The sequence below is a fragment of the Canis lupus genome, chromosome 13 (assembly GCF_048164855.1).
Source record: "Canis lupus baileyi chromosome 13, mCanLup2.hap1, whole genome shotgun sequence".
Lineage (NCBI taxonomy): Eukaryota > Metazoa > Chordata > Mammalia > Carnivora > Canidae > Canis > Canis lupus.
In genome coordinates this window covers 35,184,952-35,204,825 of record NC_132850.1, presented here as the reverse complement: position 1 = coordinate 35,204,825, position 19,874 = coordinate 35,184,952, and the positions used below count along the sequence as shown (strand labels likewise).

Sequence of the window (19,874 nt, the reverse complement as noted above, 5' to 3'; positions counted from 1 at the left end):
TCTATAAATTGACTTTTAACGTTAACAGAGTGTCAGTACTAATTAAGAGTAGATAGGGGATCCCTGGGTGGCTCAGTGGTTAAGCACCTGCCTTTGGCCCAGGGTGTGATTCTGGAGTCCCGGAATCAAATACCACGTCAGTCTCCCTGCATGGAGCCTGCTTCTCCCTCTGCCTGTGTCTCTGCCTCTCTCTCTCTCTCTCTCTCTCTCTCTCTCTCTGTGTGTGTGTGTGTGTGTGTGTCTCTATGAATAAATAAATAAAATCTTTATTTTTTTAAAAAAGGTTATACTTTTATTATTTTATTACCAAGCTTCAGAGAACATTTTCCTTCACCTGAACAAAATCCTGATTGTCCATACTTTTCTCCCTGAAAAACCCACCTAATTAAAAAGCCAGAACAGAGGCTAGATCTGAGGTTCAGCTGTCACATTTATACCCCAAAGTTCCTATCCACATTGTATTTACCTCCCATTATTAGGGTCCTATGCCAAACAATGATGTTTGGTCCTGAAGTGGCCCTGCTTAGACAACAGTCTGCTTAAGGACATAAACATGACATATTCTTCTTCATGTTCATCACAAAAGCCCAGTAGATCCAGCTGTTTATTCATTCACCTAACAAAACCTTAGTGAGTACCTATCATGCACAAGGACCTATATTAATTAGGTCTGTTATGCTGAACCAAATTCTATACTTGAATTAGCGTAGCCAAGAGAGAAGGCCCCAAAGGTCCTGAGAGAAATGACAAACACAAAAAAATTATCACACCTGTAAAACCACGGGAGGAAAAGAGAAAGGATGGGTGTGGTGGACAATAAACAGACAGAATCCATGGTAGGAAGAAAAGAAAAACAGGTAATAGGAGAATTGTTCAATATTACAGAAGCGACTGCTCATGCATTCTTTTACCAAAAAGCAATTTAATGACAACCGTTAATTGGATCTGAATAGAAAAATCTAAAAAATAAAGAGGGACAAATAGCTTCAAATTATTTATATTTGAGGGATCCCCAGGTGGCTCAGTGGTTTGGCACCTGCCTTTGGCCCGGGGCGTGGTCCTGGAGTCCTGGGATCGAGTCCTGCGTCAGGCTCCCTGCATGGAGCCTGCTTCTCCCTCTGCCTGTGTCACTGCCTCTCTAATTCTCTCTCTATTAATAATAAAATATTTTTAAAAAGTATTTATATTTGAGTTAAAGATGAGGGAAATACTGGAATATTAGCAAAAGAGGCTAACACCATGCCAGCTTTTAATATGTTCACTTGAGAGGCAAAGTGGACTCATACAAACCACGTCCTTTCCCAGTGTCAAAACCTTCTGGAGTTTCCTGTTCTTCTGAAATCCATACTTCTGTTCAGAGCTTACAAGGCTTAGCAAGGTCTGGCCCCAGCCTGTCTTTCTCTCCATCCCTGATCCTCTCTCCTCTTTGGTCATGAAACTCCAATATGGCTCCTGAAGATCTAGGAAACAGCAGGTTCCTCCCCATCTTAGGTCCTTCAAACTTGCTGGCCCTTTATCTAGGATTTTCCTGGCATAGCTAACACTGCCCATCCTTCAGAACCCAACTTCTATATCACCTTCTCAGAGAAACCTTCCCTCCTTCTCAAGGAGCCCTCACCCACCCACCTACCCACCTACATCTCATTATCTTCTAACCTAGTACCCTCATTTGTTTCCATGACAGCAGGGATTTTGTTTACATCATTACCCATTATATGCCCAGAACAGTACCTAACATATACTAAGCACTTAATATTGCAAGAATGCATATAGTCAATATGAAGAACTAGAATACCACCAAACAGGGCCCATGTCAAAGCCCTAGAATAGTGGTGCAACTTCTTGTGGCTTCTTGGAAGGTCCTACTGCTACTCCTACTAGGCCCTGACCCATGAGGCAGTATCAACCCTCATAGCTGCAAATAGCTTCAGGTAAGCCCCAGAGACATCTGGTTCCAACCTCAGAAGAGCCTACAGATTGTTCTCTTTCCAGAAGTTTCCAAGTCTGAAGGTTTACCAAGATCAGGCTCTAAAGAGGGACTGGATATCCTGGTCAGGTGAGATACAGATGCCTATACTTTGGGGCCTTCATGCCTTTGCAGATCACAGCTGCCATACTCCTCACCTGAGAAGCTTCTCCCCCTCCCCTGTTTCTAGATGCCCAGCATCTCCACCTGGGTGCTGGCTCCCTGCACCTCAGCCAGGGTTGGAGGCGGGGGTGGGGTGGGTGGGTGTGGATTACTGGAAGGTATGAGAGGGGACAACAATGCTGATTGATACTACTATTAACTGAACGCCCATCCTTTGTGAGGCATTTTCACGTAATAACATCACATTGACCTTAGAATCTAAAATCTTTTCAACCACCCTAGGAAAGCAGATTGGATATTTTTTTTCTATTTTACAAGTTGCATAAACCACTTAAAGTCATACGGCTATAGGGTAGCAGAGTCAAGATCTAAACCTAAGTTTAACTACCTGTAAAAGTTATATATTTCTGGCATCATCTGGTGTCTTTACTGGCAGTCCTGGGGGAAAGGATAGTAGAGAGGAGGGGAAAGGCCATCCTGACATCACTGCCTTGCTCCCTGATCTAACATTAAGAGGAAAGGAAAAGTTGGGGAGGAGAGTAGAGAAATGAATAAGGGAAGAGAAAGAAAATCCCCTACCTCTGCTCTCCCCACTGTCCCCTGATGCTTCTTACCAGTGCCACCCCCCACATCACCCTTGGCCTTGCACCTTCACCTGCCTTACATGAGCTTCCCCTGTGATATGTGAGAGAGCATTTCTGCTCTAACTCCAGCATGATGGCAACACTTCACTTCTTGCTGCAAGGCCACAACAGAGTAATGGCTTACTGGCTTCCTTAATTGGAATTCAACACATTTTTCCATAAAATTACATTACCTTGTGTTTAGGGTTTATAATACCAATGGCCTTTTTATTAAAAAGAAGAAGGATAATAGAGATCCACTAATCTGAAATCCAAAACACTCTGAAAACCTTAAGTTTTTTCGTAACTCATTTGGCAGCAAAACCTGACCTGACCTGAACTCATTTGGCCTGAATTCATTTGGCGACAAATCCTGACCTGAAATGACACGAGGTTATTTATAGTTCTTATTTATCCCACTAAGTGTGAATATTCATCAGTTACAGTGCAAAAGTATTAATGTGTTTGATTATAAGATCCTACTCCAGGCCACACTATAGTGCTATGTAATAACTGGTATATGCACAATATTATCCTTTAAAAAAAAAATCCAGAGTCCGCAAAATCCAGCCTCAAAGGTTTTGAATACAGAACTGTAGACCTATATTTACTCAGATTTAACCTCTTTGAATTTTGGGTTCATCGTAAGTCTGAAATTAGGTCACAGACAACATCATTTCTTAAGGAAAATATATTAATTTCAAACAAGCAATTTGAAAATGAATTTTTGGGAAACTACTAATTAATGGGTTGGAAACTATATAGAAGTATACAATAAAGAAAAATTTGTCAGGATAAAAGGTTTCCATCCTGAAAAAAAAAAAAAAAAAAAATCAGATTCTGCTTTCCATTCCCACACAATCTTCAAGAAGTCTTCAGCTTCCAAAAAATATGGCCAATCTTCTTGAACCTCTCTATCCACTGAGGAGAGTTTTGGAATATTAGAACATAGACCAAAGAAAAAAGAGGTAATACGAGAAACCTGTTGTGTCCATTCTATCATTCTGTTCATTTATATTTCTGCCAAAATTATGTTTTTATGACTTTTATTGACAGTCAAAGTTTACCTTTCTAGCAGAAGGAAAGCAATAAATGCCCTTTTCAACTCAAAATATGTTCAAAGCAAAATTCCAATCTTCTTATAATCATCTTATGAATGTGAAAATCATCTGATTATTTTTCTCCCATTTTGTTTGGTAGAAAAACCAGAGCAAAATTTATAGCCTAGTTCCAGCACCTGTATAGAATTTTATACTGTATGTTCTTTGTATTAACCCTACCCATACTGGCCTTGTTATTTTTCTCCTATTTTCCTTTAGCTCAATTTCTTCATATCTTTATTTAATGTAGTATGGTGGTAGTGGTATTAGTGGAGGTAGTGGGTGTGTTTGTATGTGTAAATTTCCTCAAAATCTTCTCTTAATAAGGTGGAGTTTGGGTAAATAAGGAAGTAAGTAATTGTATACCTAATAATGTACTGGCATGGATCCATTTACTCCCAGCTATAAAGACTTCAGTAATAACAGAATTCTAAATCATTCTACTTAATTAATTGCATGAATACTGAGCCATAATTAAAACCTTCTCTACCAGGATGCCTGGGTGGCTCAGCGGTTGGGCACCTGCCTTTGGCTCAGGCAATGATCCCGGGATCCAGGATCTAGTCCTGCATCAGGCTCCCTGCAGGGAGCCTGTTTCTCCCTCTGCCTATGTCTTTGTCTCTCTATCTCTCTCAGTCTGTGTCCCTCATGAATAAATAAATAAATCTTTAAAAAAAAAAACCTTCTCTATCAAAATGCCATGGCCATCATTCATTATATGCAAATAACCATAAATTAGGGAAAGCAAAAAAGAGCATCTAAGCAATGTTGCATGTTTCAAAAATATATATAGTCACCCAAGATATGTGGTTAAGACTTGACCATCATTTTACCCCAAAAACTGGGGAGGCAAGAGTTTCAAGTCTCAGCATTCATACACTCTCACTATTCTGTATTCCCAGACCACAGTTCCTTCCCACAGCACCACATCTGAGCCTGAGATTATGAAATACCCTCTCCTTGCACCAGGCCCTCTACTTGCTGGAATTACTGGAAGACAATGGAGCTACTAAAAGATGGGGATGTCCCAAAGAGTATTCATAAAACCCCTAAGAGCTGGACACTTTCTGTTCTAGGGCTGCCTCTGGTGATTAACCTTTTATTTTCTTTTCACTCATTCCAAAGCATTTGAATTTTTCCCTGTACCATCCATACTTCTGAAGAGTTGTCTAGTTAAATTTTTTCTAGAGGGGAAAATTAGAATTTAACTAACAAATGGTAATAAGTATTCATAAATAGTAAATTAGGGTACATAATGTAGGCCTGCCCTCCCCCAGCCCAAGTTGTAAGAACCATGAAGTTCTATAAGAAGTAAAAAAGGTAAACTCCTTTTTTAGGAGGCCATATGCGCCCTACGAACAGAAGTCATAGCACATAGTCCAGCACATCTTAGGCATGAGTAAGTGGCAGCCAGGTCAGGGAACCTGGTTCCTTATCCAAAATTGGATTCTGACAACACAGATCCAAGAATTCTTTTTGGATTGCAACACAAAAATCTGAGTTTAAAAAACAAAACAAAACAAAACAAAACAAAACAAAAAAACTGACAGGGGAATGTTGCATTAAACCTCTAAAAATTCTTAAGCACTATTTCATATTACTGGCCTTTTTAAATTTTAATTTTACCTTGCAAAATTCTGAGACTTAAGATGCTTAAAATTTCTTTAAAATGATTAAAATGATGTATTATGACTATTACCATCACAGGTATGCTGTACCTAGAAGGGTGTGCTAAACAGAATTCTAAAGATGTCTCCCAAGATTTCCATTCCCTAATGATTCAATCAAGAACTAGATGAGGTACTGTTGTGAAGGGACTTTGCTGTGTAATTAAGGTTACTAATCAGTTGATTTTAGAGACATATCCTGACTTATTTTAATTATACAGGGAATTCAATTTAATATAAGGAATAATATTCTAATTATCAGAGCTCTGTAGCCACGAATGGACTGCCTCAAAAAGCAGTCAGAAATGTTATAAGATTAGTACAATTCCATAGAAAAATTATTGGCCTGAATGACCTCTATGCTCCAAATGCAAAATTCTGTGATTCCATCCACTTAGTAACATAGTTCTATGGGCTGCTACAAGAATATGGCATTATAAGGGTACTGGTTAAGGTGCTAGTCTTGTACAGAACAGGCACATGAACACATTAAACTTTACCACTGAGGTGGACAGGGCCATTCTCCCAGCAACATAAATTATTGGCATTCTAAGTTTCTAAATCGGAGCAACATACACAAGTATACAAAAACGAAACTATTTTAAATGACAGCCTTTTATTTTTGATTCTGTGGAATTCTTTTTCAAAAGTGAAGTCTGGCTGCATCCCTCTGGTTCCGAGGGTGGAAGGTGAGAATGGGAGAGAGACGCGGCGAAGCTTCCCTGATGAGAAGCGACCCAGAACACAACGTGTTAATGTTCCTGAGTGCCCGAACACCTGACTTTACTAGCACAGGCTGCCCCTTCAAAACGAAATCTGCAGGACCTGCTCATCACACAACAGCAAGAAGTTCCCTGGCAACCTGTGATTGCTAATTTACTGAAGATGGGCAGCCGGCTATTGGAAGGAATGCCAATTTTCCCTGTATTCTCCTTCATCACAGATGCAAGGGTTTATGCAAGGTTCACATTTCACTCAGGTTCGTGTTAAGTTTGGTTTGTTTCCTTGAGATTGGCTGAGTTGCCCTGGTTTTGGCAGAATGGGGGCGAGCCAATCATTCCATATTTACCTTTCACCAAGGCCAAAAGGGACAAATGCAAATAAACATGTCTTTCAAGTATACCTCTGTTACCCCAGGCGCTGCCTCAGCGTAATATGCCGAGAACGGGGAGAACTGCCCAGTCACCCCCGATCACACCCAGGGCGCCCTTGGGCCTGCGGGGTGACTAGCTGCCTCCCAAACGAGGCTGCACTGGACTGCCGGGAGCCCTGAGCCAAGCTCTCGGCTTATCTGCTGTTTGCGCAGCGCCACCGCGCTCACCAGTTCCTAGAGAAGGCGTTCTGAGAAAAAAGAAAGAGCCCGGTTCCCTAGAAACATTAAATTAACACAAGGGATCTGGAAACAAAACATCAGATGCCTGAAAGCCTTCCCCTGGACTGTTTCCTGCCTTCTTGGAAAATCTTTGTGTTAAAATAGGTTGGATTACCCGGCAGAGCCAGACACTGCTTGAGAACTTGGTTTGGGTTAACATGAAAGCAAAGTTTGCCATCTTTTTAAACGATTTTTCTTTCCAAGGGGGTCATTGATATCAGCTAGGACCTGAAGCTGCGATTTTTTTGCATTACAATAGAGAACTTTCCATAACATTGACTTGCAAATCAGATAACAAAAATCAGGGCTTTCAGAGTAAAAAAGTGGAGCACAGAACTGAGTAATAAGAGTTCAGAATCGGAGACTCGTGTCTCTGGAAACTGCCTAGAAAGGGCACAGTTCAGCCCCTTATTTTACAAAGAAGTAATATGTTTGATTTCTAAGCTTGTTTACTTCAACCACAGCTAGAGGCACAAGAAAGAGTAGAAGTATCTAATAGCATTTTCAGAGTCAAAAACAGAAGCAGAAAGTTTTATGAGTAACGTTTCATCAGCCTCCTTGATTTGAAACCCCAAGCACTAAACTCCATCAACCTAATCTGCAAATTAATCTCATCCTATAGAATTTGTCAATTCAAACCAAGATTAATAACCACATACCTTAAGAACGGTGGGCCCACTTCCGACCTCCACATCACCTTTACTTTCATATTTAAACATTTTTGATAGCTGAGAATAAGATCTTAGGCCTCCTGTGAGATACCAGGGTTTACAGAAGAAATAAAGTTTTTATTGTCACAGCATCATCTTTGACATTTTAACTTTTTTTCTTGATAACCTTTAAGGGAGGACTCATAATCCTTGGCCACTATTTTACATGGGTCTTGCTTTCTAATAAAAACAGTTACTTGTGTAGTCCTAAAAGGTTTCTATGCTTATCCCAAACTTGGAAGCATGAGATGGGGGAGAACCACATTACAAGGTACTCTCAACAAATAGAAAATTAAACATCTTTCCCTAAGCGTGGAAGCATCAAAACTCATTTATTTGAAAGCAAGGCAGTCAGACAAAATCATTTCATCTGTAGCAAGGCAAGTATACCACTCCATGAGAACAGCAGCCCCAAGTATTTCTGTTTTAACAGCTCACAGGGGATATACAAAATATATCATTCCTCCCTGATGTATGAAAAAAATAAAGGGCAATTTTATAGTAACTTCAGTGCTTTCTAACTTAGTAGTTGGACTTACGGAAAAGCAAGTAAAATTTTTAAATGTTTATAAAAAAAGAAAAGGAAAATACTGCAAAAATTATTTAGCTGGCAGGTCACGGAGAAATCCAGAATCTTTGCAGGAGTCACCAAACTACAGAGAAGTTTTAAAACCGAAAGTCAACTCAGACAGCTTTTAACAGGTATTAAGTATTTCACACAACAAAATTATCATCCGTACATACTTTTTTTTTAATAACACAAATAGATTTATTTCTAACTATTAGGAAATAGCTATAGGTATGCAAAAATAACTAAACAGGCCATGACAAGAATAAATAACTTGCTACACAATGCTATTAGCCAACACTGGCTTTAAAAAAGAAGACCAGGAATTTCAAACTGATTATAACTGATCCGGTGTGACTCCCACATTTTCTAGGTAGGTACTGTTGTTAAGACTATCGCTTTCACAGAAATATATTCCAATCTATCTAATTTTTATGTATCAATCACAGCAACACTAAAACAAAAATGACTGCAAACAAACATGGATTGACTTAGCTCCTTTTAAAAAAGTGTTGTTATTACACTAAAACCTTTGTTAAATGCATTATGGAAGAAGATTAGCAAATTTTAACTACCCCCCTCCAAAATTATTTTTTGAAAAAACAGAACAATCTTCATGCCATAGAAAACTATATAGATAGCTCATAACCCTCAGAATTCCTTTCGCACAGCTAATGGGTCTTTCATTTCTGGGGTTTCTTTACATTTAAGTGAAATGTTAAAAGAAGAAATATATAGATGTTGATTTTAAAAAAGCTATCCTAATTATCCTGTTTTGCTATCTAATTTCAGCTCAACCAAGTTTAAAAGCTTTGGTTGGCTTTGGTAGATTTTTTTCCCCCTATTTTAAAAATCATTACTAAACAGATGAGGTTATTATAGTTAAAACTCTAAATCCAAATGTCATATGCTCTGTTGTAAAAATGTGCACAGTATTAATTAAATATACTTTTCCTTCTATATATTTTTGTATCTTTGGCCAAACTTCCAAGTATAGTTTTAGTTTATGATTTGTACCCTTAAATTAAAATGTTCCTATTTTATGCTATAACAATCAGTAAACGTTTTCTAAAGTCAGATGCTTCAAAATAAATGATTCAAGTGTTTTAATGAAAGCCCTCTTGTAATTAAAGAAGGTGACTAGTAATGAGAAAGAAAATTAAAGGCATATTTACAACAAATCAAAAACAGAGTTGCAATTAGTAGCCTCCACAATGATTATTAATGTTCATCTATAAAATACGGGTCTTTGCATTTAATTCAAAAGTACAACTGCATTTTTTTCTTAAGATATAAAAAATAAATTTCCAATTTTTTCTATTTTTAAGATGAGAATGACTAATTTAAAAACAGATGAGAAGTTTCAGGATCTTTCCCTTTCCCCATGTCAAAACTCCAAGTTTTATTTTTATTTATCTTTCTGAATTCTTGAAATTCATGGACATTGTCACAGCTCTGAGAATCAAGATAATAGAAATTACCAACGTAGGAGACAGCCTTGATTTTGATTCTCAAAAGACAGCTTTTCATTCTCTTTTCCTAGGAAGATTTATATGATATTGATATTTAATCTTAACAGTTCTTATTTATTTATTTATTTATATTTAAGATTTTATTTATTTATTCATGAGAAACACAGAGAGAGAGAGAGAGAGGCAGAGGGAGAAGCAGGGGCTCCATGCAGGGAGCCCGATGCAGGGCTGGATCCTGGGTCTCCAGGATCACATCCCGGGCTGAAGATGGCGCTAAACCGCTGAGCCACCCAGGCTGCCCCCAGCTCTTATTTTTTTAAAGAAATCTTATAATGCCAATAAAAGTTAGATAATCTAAAATCTCAGTAGGTTAGGCCAATTTAGCCCACCACATACCCTAAAAACAGAGTACTTTAATAAAACCTAAGTGATACATTGTATTTGATTTTAAATGATATGTTATATACTTTCAACATTTATGTTCTATTAAGATAAGTGGGTACCAACATCAAAACTGTTGGAAATAGGGATCCCTGGGTGGCGCAGCGGTTTGGCGCCTGCCTTTGGCCCAGGGCGCGATCCTGGAGACCCGGGATCGAATCCCATGTTGGGCTCCTGGTGCATGGAGCCTGCTTCTCCCTCTGCCTGTGTCTCTGCCTCCCTCTCTCACACTGCGTGCCTATCATTACTACTCAATTTAAAAAAAAATAAAATTATTAAAAAAAAAACTGTTGGAAATAGGCAGAGTAAAAAATTTTTTTAAGAAGAGGCTACATTAACTACTGCTCAAAGCCTTCACATTTGAGTATAGGAGAAAGATGGAAAGAAAGTACAGCCAGCCTGGTTCTTCATTAGGGCAGCTATTCACCCCATGACACCACACTCCCCACTATGTCCTGACCATTGTCAAAATCAATCAGAATACTCAGTTCAAGTGTCTCTACAGTTAGGTATCTGTTTTGCTATGAGAAGAAGGAAAAAAAAAGAATATAAAAGTCGCTATTCCCAAGCTCCCTGTAGCCTTTCAAAATCAAACTTTTCTACTGTATGATCAAAAAAAGAAAAAAAAAGGAAAAGAAGAAAGAAAGAAAGAAAGAAAGAAAGAAAGAAAGAAAGAAAGAAAGAAAGAAAAAGAAACCACCCATAACCTAAATGAGTTCCCCTTAAGATACATTTTAAGGCCAAGGAGAGCACATTCTCTTTTTTCTTTTCTTCCCCCCCCCTTTTTTTAAGCCAAACTCCCTGACTTACTAATGACTTTGATTCTGTTTGAGAATTTGGTCCTTCCTATCTCATGTAATTTTCTGGAAAGAAAAATTTCTCTTGTTTATGAAGATAAAACAGGAGACTGACACTTTATGCACAAAAGAGAATAGCCAAAGGGTACCCTGACGACTTTGGTTTTTGCTGAGGGCTAGTGGGGTTTTGGTGGGATTTTTTTTTTTTTTTTTTTTGGCAGGGGGTTGCGGGGGCAGGTGTGAAGTACTAAGCATGTCTCCTTAGTAGAGAGAGGACTTTCACTTCATATGAAAGGCGCTAGCTATCCTGGTTCTAAGGAGGGGGCCAGCTTTGCCAGCTCTTTCAGGCAGACCTCAGAACAAAGTTAAGCAGGCTCTATTCTCGAGGAAGGCTGAAGTTGGCAACTACATCTCGTGGAAGATTCCACAAAATGCTACATTAAGATGAGATCGTCAGCAGGCTTCAAAAAGGCAGAGTTCCAGGTTCCATCTCTGAGGCCACCAGGCCTTCTTCAGGTCCTTGTCCCCACAGCCTGACACTTCTGGCCTCTCCTCTCTTCAGCTTCCCACCCCATTCTTCTGCCAGCCCTTCCTTTTTCCTCTAACCCTGCAAAAAATGAGCAGTACTCTTGTTTTGATCCAACTGACAAAACAGCTAAGAAACACCAGAAGAACATGACTGCCCTTTTCAAAGTGGGCCACGTGATCACCCTATTTAAACCCAGCTCTTACAGTAAAAGTGAATAGAGAGGGAGCTGTTTACGAAACACTCCTGCCTGCCTTCTTAATACTGTCATCCCCTCCTCTCTCGGCCTCCTAAATACCCAGTGAAATTATATAATGAGCTTTATTTTCTCACTCTGAAACTCTTCCTTGGTCCAAATTGCTAATGCGGCAGGTTCCAGCTGCCTAAATTCCCTAAACAACATTCCCTGTTCCATAAAAAGCATGCAACTGCAAGCACAGCAAGCAGTCCTGCTCCAGGGCTTGGAACTATGGAATGACAACCCAGTTCCTGAGCCTGGGAAGGCTGTGAGAGGCAGCATGGCTGATGTTCCTTTTCCCTCCTATGCCGCCAAGGATAGATAAGGAGAAGCCACCCTCCATTTTTCTTCTAACTCTTAACACTGATTCCATGGGGAACTACCTCTGCTCCAAAGAAACCACCCTTCCAATGGAGGAAGGTTGACACTAAATTTGTACTGCTTTTTACAAATGCATTTGTCTCACCAAAAGGGAGCAGAGTTCCATACAACAGACTGCCTTAGTTATTAGGTGCCTTGAAAACTGCACACACGAGAACAGCAGAGTAAAGTGCAAAGTTTGAGTCCTTTCTTTAAATTAATACGACTTCAATGTTTATGTAATAGTCACTGAACTTATGTCTGACACATATGGTACAGCCTCTACCTCTGGCAAAAATTACTACTTGAACCATCCCAAGCAGATGCGAATGCTTTGATTTTTTTAAGACTCCAAAAAAAAGGAAACTCTATAACCTAGCTTGTATTGCCAGACTGCACAACAGCCTTTATACTTAACAATCTAGCGATATCTAATTACTTGGAGTTCCCTATACACACACCATACTAGCCTACATCTGTCTCTCCACCTGCTATTTCCTCTACTTAAAATACCCTCTTCCACCTTGTCCACATAGCAAACTCTAGTTCATTCTTCAACAGCTAGCCTATGCCCCCATCCCTCACCTGTCCCAGTCATAAGTCATCACTGCCTCCTTTGTTGCTGGAACATCTGTACTACCCATCTCAGACAGTACCATGTGTGTTCATGTGTCCATCTTCCTTGCTGCACTCACAATCCTTAAGAAACTGATTATATCTCTGGTGCCTTGCATATTTTGCACCAAATAAACAAAATTAAGTTAAATTAAAATTAAATGTAAATTAAATTTTTTAAAAAGAGAACTAAATTGATGTGGCTGTAAAATGACTTCCAGTTTTCAACCATAATGACCCTAGAACAAGGTTCACATAGACTCTGTTGTTGATCCCATGTCTATCATGTTATTGTCTGAAGCCACTTGTTCTTGCTCTATCTTAGAGGAAAAAAACAAAAAACTCTCACCACACTTCACACTTCCTTGTCCTCTGTATAATAATTAGATAAGGGAAAAAAATAATTAGATAAGGGGCATGGGGAGCTGGGTTACTGGAGAATAACTGGCTTACCAATTATTCCTTTAGTCACATCCTAAAGGAAATCAGTGTAGAACTGAAGGAAATCAGTGGATCCATCAACATTTAACACACCCTCCATCCAACCCATTAACTATTTGAATTGGCATTGATGAAAATAAAAGAATTGACTGTCAAGAACAGAATAAAACTACTATTAAAAACAGGAAGGGCACCTGGGTAGTTCAGTCAGTTGAGCATGTGCCTTTGGCTCGGGTCATGATCCCAGAGTTCTGGGATGGAACCCCACATTGGGCTCCCTGCTCCATGCGAAGCCTGCTTCTCTCTCTCCCTCTCCCTGCGTCTCCCCCTGCTTGTGCTCTCCCGCTGTCAAATAAATAAATAGAATCTTTACAAAAAAAGAAAAGAAAACAGAAGAAATAATCTGAGGAAGAACCGGGTTGAGGTGATATTTGTAAGAAAAGATGGGAATAACAGAAAAGATGGGGGTCAAAACAAAGTTTTGAACTGAAGGACTTTATAAATCAGTTGGTCTCTCTTTTCTAGTAATAGGCTGACCATGGACAAGAATAATAGGAACATTATTCCCCAATTCCGACACAATGTGCTGCCCTGCTGTTTAAGCCTCTCAGGGTCATGCTTGCTTTGACAAACACAAGTGCTGTGTACTGATCCACATCATAGCTCTGTTGCTATGATTCTGCCTTGAGATTCTCTTTCTCTCTTTTAACAATTATATACCATATTCTTCAAAAGCCTTTCTGAGAGTAGACCAAAGGGAGAAGCAGAACAGGGGAGCTAAAAATCTCTTGAGGACCTACTATATATAGTATATAGTATATATGCCTGGCACTTGCTAAGCATTTTATACATCATCTATCTACCAACCTCCCAACAAGCCCACTTGGTAGGCATACTTATTCTCATTTTCAAAGCAGTTTTCAACCGAGGTCTCTCTGGTTCTAAATCCAGTATTCTTTCCATAAACCATACTATTCCTATTTCTAATATCAGCAGTAAGAACATGAGAAGTCAGCTTCAAAAGGTAAGAGGTATATCACCCTTTCTTTTTTTCTTTTTTTCATGCATTCATTTAACATTTATTCCACAGCTACTCTGAGCCAAGCACTTCATTTTCTGTGAGGACATAAACACAAACAAGTTCTGGTACTTGACTCCGAACTGCTCACAGTTTAGTGGGAAACAGACACAAAAACAAATAACTTGATTTATTCTCTTTTCCCCCAGGCTCTGGATTGGGTTTTGTTTTCCCCCTTTGTCACTTTTTACCACCACTCTACTAACTTTCCAAATCTTCATAGTTTCTCTCCCATTCTTTATTTTAAACATGAGTAAAACATGAGAAACCTCCACCATTTTATAAGCTGCCTTCATTGCTACAATCATATTTTGGAGGGAAGCGAAACTGAACAAACCATAATTTCAATTTCAATTTGCTTGTGCTGCTCTCAGTCCCATGCTGCTAGAGTAATCACTCATCTGTTTGCTCACTTATTTTTGGAGCATCTCCTATAAGGCCCAGTGCTAGCTGAGGAGACAGTAGTGGGAATTAGACAACCAGGATTCCTGTCCTCATGAAACCTATCTTCTAGTCATTCCAAGAGGGGAGGAAGTCAGTAAATAAACCCATGGTTTGGGATTAGCATGTGATGAAGGAAAACCAGCATGCTGTGAGAAAGAATATATGGCAAGGACTGGACCTGGGCCGGGGGATGGGGAGGACCTCCCCTTAGAAGAGGCACTAAAGCTGAAATCTATGAATAGAATGAAGCTTGATGAAGATGAAGACAGGAAGGGGAATAGAGAAGAGTGTTCTAAGCAGAGGGAACAGCATGTGCAAAGGCCTGAATCTGGAAAGAACACAATGCTTCTGAAGTGAGGAAGGAAGGCTAATGTGTCTAGAAGACAGGTAATAAGAGGGAAAGCATCCCAGGTTAAAGCTGTGAAGTTGGCACAGCCAGCCGATGCAGGGCACGGCAGGCTACCTTTTTTTTGGGGGTGGGGGGGGGGTGGATTTCAAGTTTCACCCAAATAGCAACAGGAACAAAGATTAAAGCAAGTCCACTGAACTCATTTAATGTTCTTTCAAATTCCCTTGGCTACCTGTGATTGATGTATTAGAAAAAAGCAAATGGTGTGAAAAAGTATTTTGATGATAGAAAACATATTTAGAATAGAAAGTAGAGTGTCATAGAATAAAGGGGGCTAAACTAAGAACAAAAAATAATGGGTTCTAATCATAGCACTATTACCCTGGGTAGGTTATTTATTGTCAAAATAAAATTCCAAAATCCAAATTCACATACTTATTATAAAAAGCAAATGCATTATTTACAATAAACAGTCAAGTTATGGAAGCAACCCAAGTTTCCATGGATAGATGAATAAAGAAGATGTGAGAGAGACAGAGATATATAATTGAATATTAACTCAGTCATAAAAAAAAGAATGAGATTTGCCATTTGCAACAACATGTACAGACCTAGAGGGTATTCTGCTAAGTGAAATAAGTCAGAGAAAGACAGATATTATATGACTACACTTTAAGTGAGATCTAAAAAAACAAAACAAACAAACAAGCAAAAAAAAAAAAAAAACAGTAAGAGATCATAAATACAGAGAACTGATGGTTGCCAGAGTGAAGAGGACTGGGGGTATAGGCAAAATAGGCAAAGAGGATTAAGAGGTACAAACTTCCAGTTACAAAATGAAGACGTCATGGAGATGAAAAGTACTAGGGAATATGGTCAATAATATTGTAATAACATTGTATAATATGGTGATGACACTTATTGTGGTGAACACTGAATAATATATAGAATTGTCAAATCACTATGTTGTACACCTGAAACTAATAATAACATTGTGTGTCAACTATGCTTCAATAATTATGAATAAATAAAGCAACCACATGAGATCATACATTTAAGAATGCTTGAAATCTCTAAAATGTCAGCTCCTTAAGGTGAGGATTTTATGTTTTGTTCACTGCTATTATTAGCACCCAAAGGGTAGATGGGAGGAAGGACAAGCAGACAAATGGATCAACTGAGCACCATACTGTGCAAATATGAAGCAAGAGGTACCGTGTGTAAATGAAGCCCACATGGTGTGGATGAAGCCCATAGGGGAACTAAATGGCACAACATCACAAATGCCTGCCAACCAGCCAGGCCCTCCCTCAGTGTCTGCATACCTCCAGCAACTATCCTAGAGAACTGACCAGCGGGCCAGCCAGCACAGGACTAGGAACCTGTGACATCCACTTCTGCAGTGTAGTAAGAGAGGATGACTGAGAGAAATGAAACCTCTGCCCTCCCTGCTTCTTCCTCCTGAGAGACTGGCTCCTGAGAAGGACCCCAAAGCCAGGCCCTGTGTATACATCCTCCTCTACTAATACAACCATCACTTCAGTTTCTTACTCTATTTACCAAATGTACTACTACAATAAATTTTTATATAACTTCTTAAACTTTTCCTGTATTGCATAGTCTTGGCCATGTGCATCCAATTTCTTAAAGAATTACAATAAAAAGGTAAAAAACAAAGACGAGAGGGATAATATAAAAAGCCTTGACATGTTCTTTTGATATTTATTAGCTTTATAACAATGGTAATAGTAATCATTCATTGAATACCTACTTTACTGCAAACATAGTTTGATACTTAGCCTATAGTCCCCACAAGGTAAGCATTCTAGTCTGACAAGGTAAGCACTACTGACCCCATTTCACAGGGTAGAAAATTAGGGCTCAGAGCATAAGTGACTTGCCCAAGATTACAGGGTTATTAAGAGGCATAGCCAGGGTTCAAATCTGCGTCTTTTATATAATACAGTACACATTCTTTCCATTATATCACTCATTATAAAACTGCTGTAAAAAAAGAATGAACTATATATGAGCAACCTGAGCATTTACTATGTACCAGATGCTACTTAACTATTCACAAAAATTCTCTCCTTTAATGGCCTCAACAACCCTGTAATGTTGGTACTTTTGAGATGAAGAAACTAAAGCCTGAGAGACTAAGTAACTTTCTAAAAGTAAAACCACTGCTACATAGTAGAGACTGGATTTTTAACTCAGGTCTGCCTGACTCCAAAATGCACCCTCTTAACTGCTACATAAGAGTTCCACTTTCAAATGTGATCAGTGTGACACGCACTCCTTTGAAAGAGAATGTCAAATAGAAGAACAAAGTCAATAAGCCATTTTAAAGATTATTCAAGATAACTACTGCATTAAGACACTGTCTTTAAGAGCCCATTATTAACCACGTTCTTGGTGACTGTCACCTTGTTCTGTTGCCCCAGTTGGCCTTTGGAACTATCTACAACCAGCATTTCCATTACAAGTGTTTTCCTTTTTCATTGATAAACAAGTTAAAAATCTATATCTTAAACTACCAGATTAACTCCTATCTCCACATCCAAATCTTCAAGGATACCAGCTAAATGTACACTAGTTATTTAGTCTACAATTCTCATCATTAAACAATATGGAGTGGTTAGGAAGATGTTCATAGTCACTGTGTAAATTGCCCACATACCACACAAAATATCAGCTTTCAGAATTGCATAATACATTCTAGGTTATGTATCAAGCCTCTTAATGATATTCCCAACATGACTATCTCCCTATCAGAAACAGGACTTTTCTAAACCAGGAGACTCCTTGGTCAGGACTCTTTCAGCTATATTTAAGACTATTCTTTAAAATTCCATTTGTTATTAAGATGTCAACCCGGGACACCTGGCTGGTTCAGTAGGTGGAGCATGTGACTCGATCTCAGGGTTAGGAGTTGAGCCCTATGTTGTGTGTACAGATTACTTAATAAAAAAAAAAAAAAAAATGTTTTTAAGTTTAAAAAAAATGTGTCAGCCAATAGAGAAACCTGACCTTGCTGATCTACTGACTGGTCAAGCATGAATAGGACTCCCCTATATCTATTGAGTTTACTCACATCAATTTCACACCGACTGGATTTGTAAATCAAATAGCCGGCATACCATTACTTTAAACCCAATCAGTGATAAAGAAGTCTGGCAATTCTTGGAAAAACATGTGGGAAATCATGTGTATATGTAAACTTTCACCTATGCCAACTCTCAAAGAGTAAAATATAAGTACAGGAAGTATCTAAATACTCCATAACAAAAGCAAAGTAAATATACATATCTGGATGATATCCCCAAATTTTGTATTTCATCTTCAAGCTGGAATGTTCCATGAGTATGGGAAAATTATAATAAGTATTTTTATATACTTTTTAAAAACCAGAGTATATATTTGTATAGCAAAAAGAAATCAATAAAAACTGCAGAAAAATATAAAGAAGAAAATAAATCACTTATAATTACACCACTGTCAACACCATGTCCCAGACTTTTTTCTTGGCATGTATGGGTATATAAACACTGAGTTTCTCAAATATAGGGTTTCGCCACATGGTCTATTTTGCAACAGACTTTGTTTTATTTTCCATCCAGTAGTAAATCAGGGACAATATTCAAAAATTAATAAATACAGCTCTACATGTTCAATTCTCCCATAACTGATTTAATTAACCAGTGTTCCACTGATGGACAAGTAAGTTTCTTTCAACCTTGGGTTTTAATAAACAATACAAATCAGTCCCTTCCAACAAATTTCCTAGAAATAGAAATACTATGTCAAAGGATGTGGCTCTTGATACCATATTGCCAAATTGCCTTCCAGAAAGATCAATCATGTCAATTAACACTCCCACCAACTACAGAAGAGAGTACAGATTTCTCTGTATCCTGACCTTTCCTAGCAATAAGTTTTCTTTTTAACCCATTGCCAATCTGATAGACAAAACAAATGGTAACTTTAGGTTGCTTTCATTTGCATTTTCTTTTCATAAGTGTATTGATAAAAAGGCAGTAAGTCAGTGTTTACTGAAGAGTGAGAGCTTTGGAGGCAAACAGTCCTAGGTTACAGAAGCCCTGCTAAATGTGTGACCTAGGACAAGCTGCCTGAACTCTCTAAATTGGACTCTCTCTCCTTTGCAAATTGTGAGTAACTCTCAGTATTGTCTGAAGCATTATGTAAAGCCCAGTGCCTAACACACAATAAACACTCAGTAAATGGTGGCTGCTAGTTGTAGTCATCATAATTGTCAACAGAGTAGTAGTAGTGTATTAGCAGCCATTTATATTTCTTCTCCTGCTAACTGCCTTTTCATATCCCTGATCCATTTTTGTGCTAGAGGATTCATTTGTTGTTTATTAATCTTTAAGAGCTCATTATAAATTATGAGCAATAATAACTCTTTGGCTGCCACATATGTTGCCAACATTTTTCCTATGTTGGCATTAGTTATAAACTTTATTTATGGGGTTCTCTGTTATATAGAAGTTAACCTTCACATAGTTAAATCTAATCTTTTTCTTTTTTTAATTCTTTAGTTTCTGCCATTGGTGTCATACTTCCAAAGAACTCCACTATCACAAGACCATAAATAAAGATTAGGTATATATTTTATTCTACTTCTTTTATAGACTTCAATTTTTTTAACAGTAAAATATTTAATCATAAGTAGTTAATTTTGCTACAAAGTAGGGATTTAACTTTATCTTTTTTCCCTCAAATGACTACTATGTAATACTACCACCTTTCAAAAATCCTTTCATTACCAATTTGAAATGCCATCTTAATGTCAAAAAGTTGATTATTCCTTACCTGAGATCCAGAAATCATACAGCTCTGAAAACAAAGAACTTTTTATCTGTTTTTTAAAAAACTGATGCCAGCAAAATCTATAAAGAACTTACCAAACTCAACACCCAAAGGACAAATAATCCAATCAAGAAATGAGTATTAGATACAA

The 19,874-nt window shown here is 38.3% G+C and overlaps 1 protein-coding gene and 1 long non-coding RNA gene across 6 annotated transcripts in view; one reads left to right on the top strand and one right to left on the bottom strand.

The window, feature by feature from the left end:
- CRADD (CASP2 and RIPK1 domain containing adaptor with death domain) overlaps positions 1-19,874 on the bottom strand; it is a 183,328-nt gene that overhangs the window by 121,981 nt on the left and 41,473 nt on the right. The gene's annotated exons all lie outside the window — the stretch shown is intronic.
- LOC140602879 (uncharacterized) lies at positions 1,771-6,457 on the top strand. The gene is made up of 2 exons (XR_012005825.1): positions 1,771-2,056; positions 6,130-6,457. It is a non-coding gene; the product is annotated as an uncharacterized lncRNA (long non-coding RNA).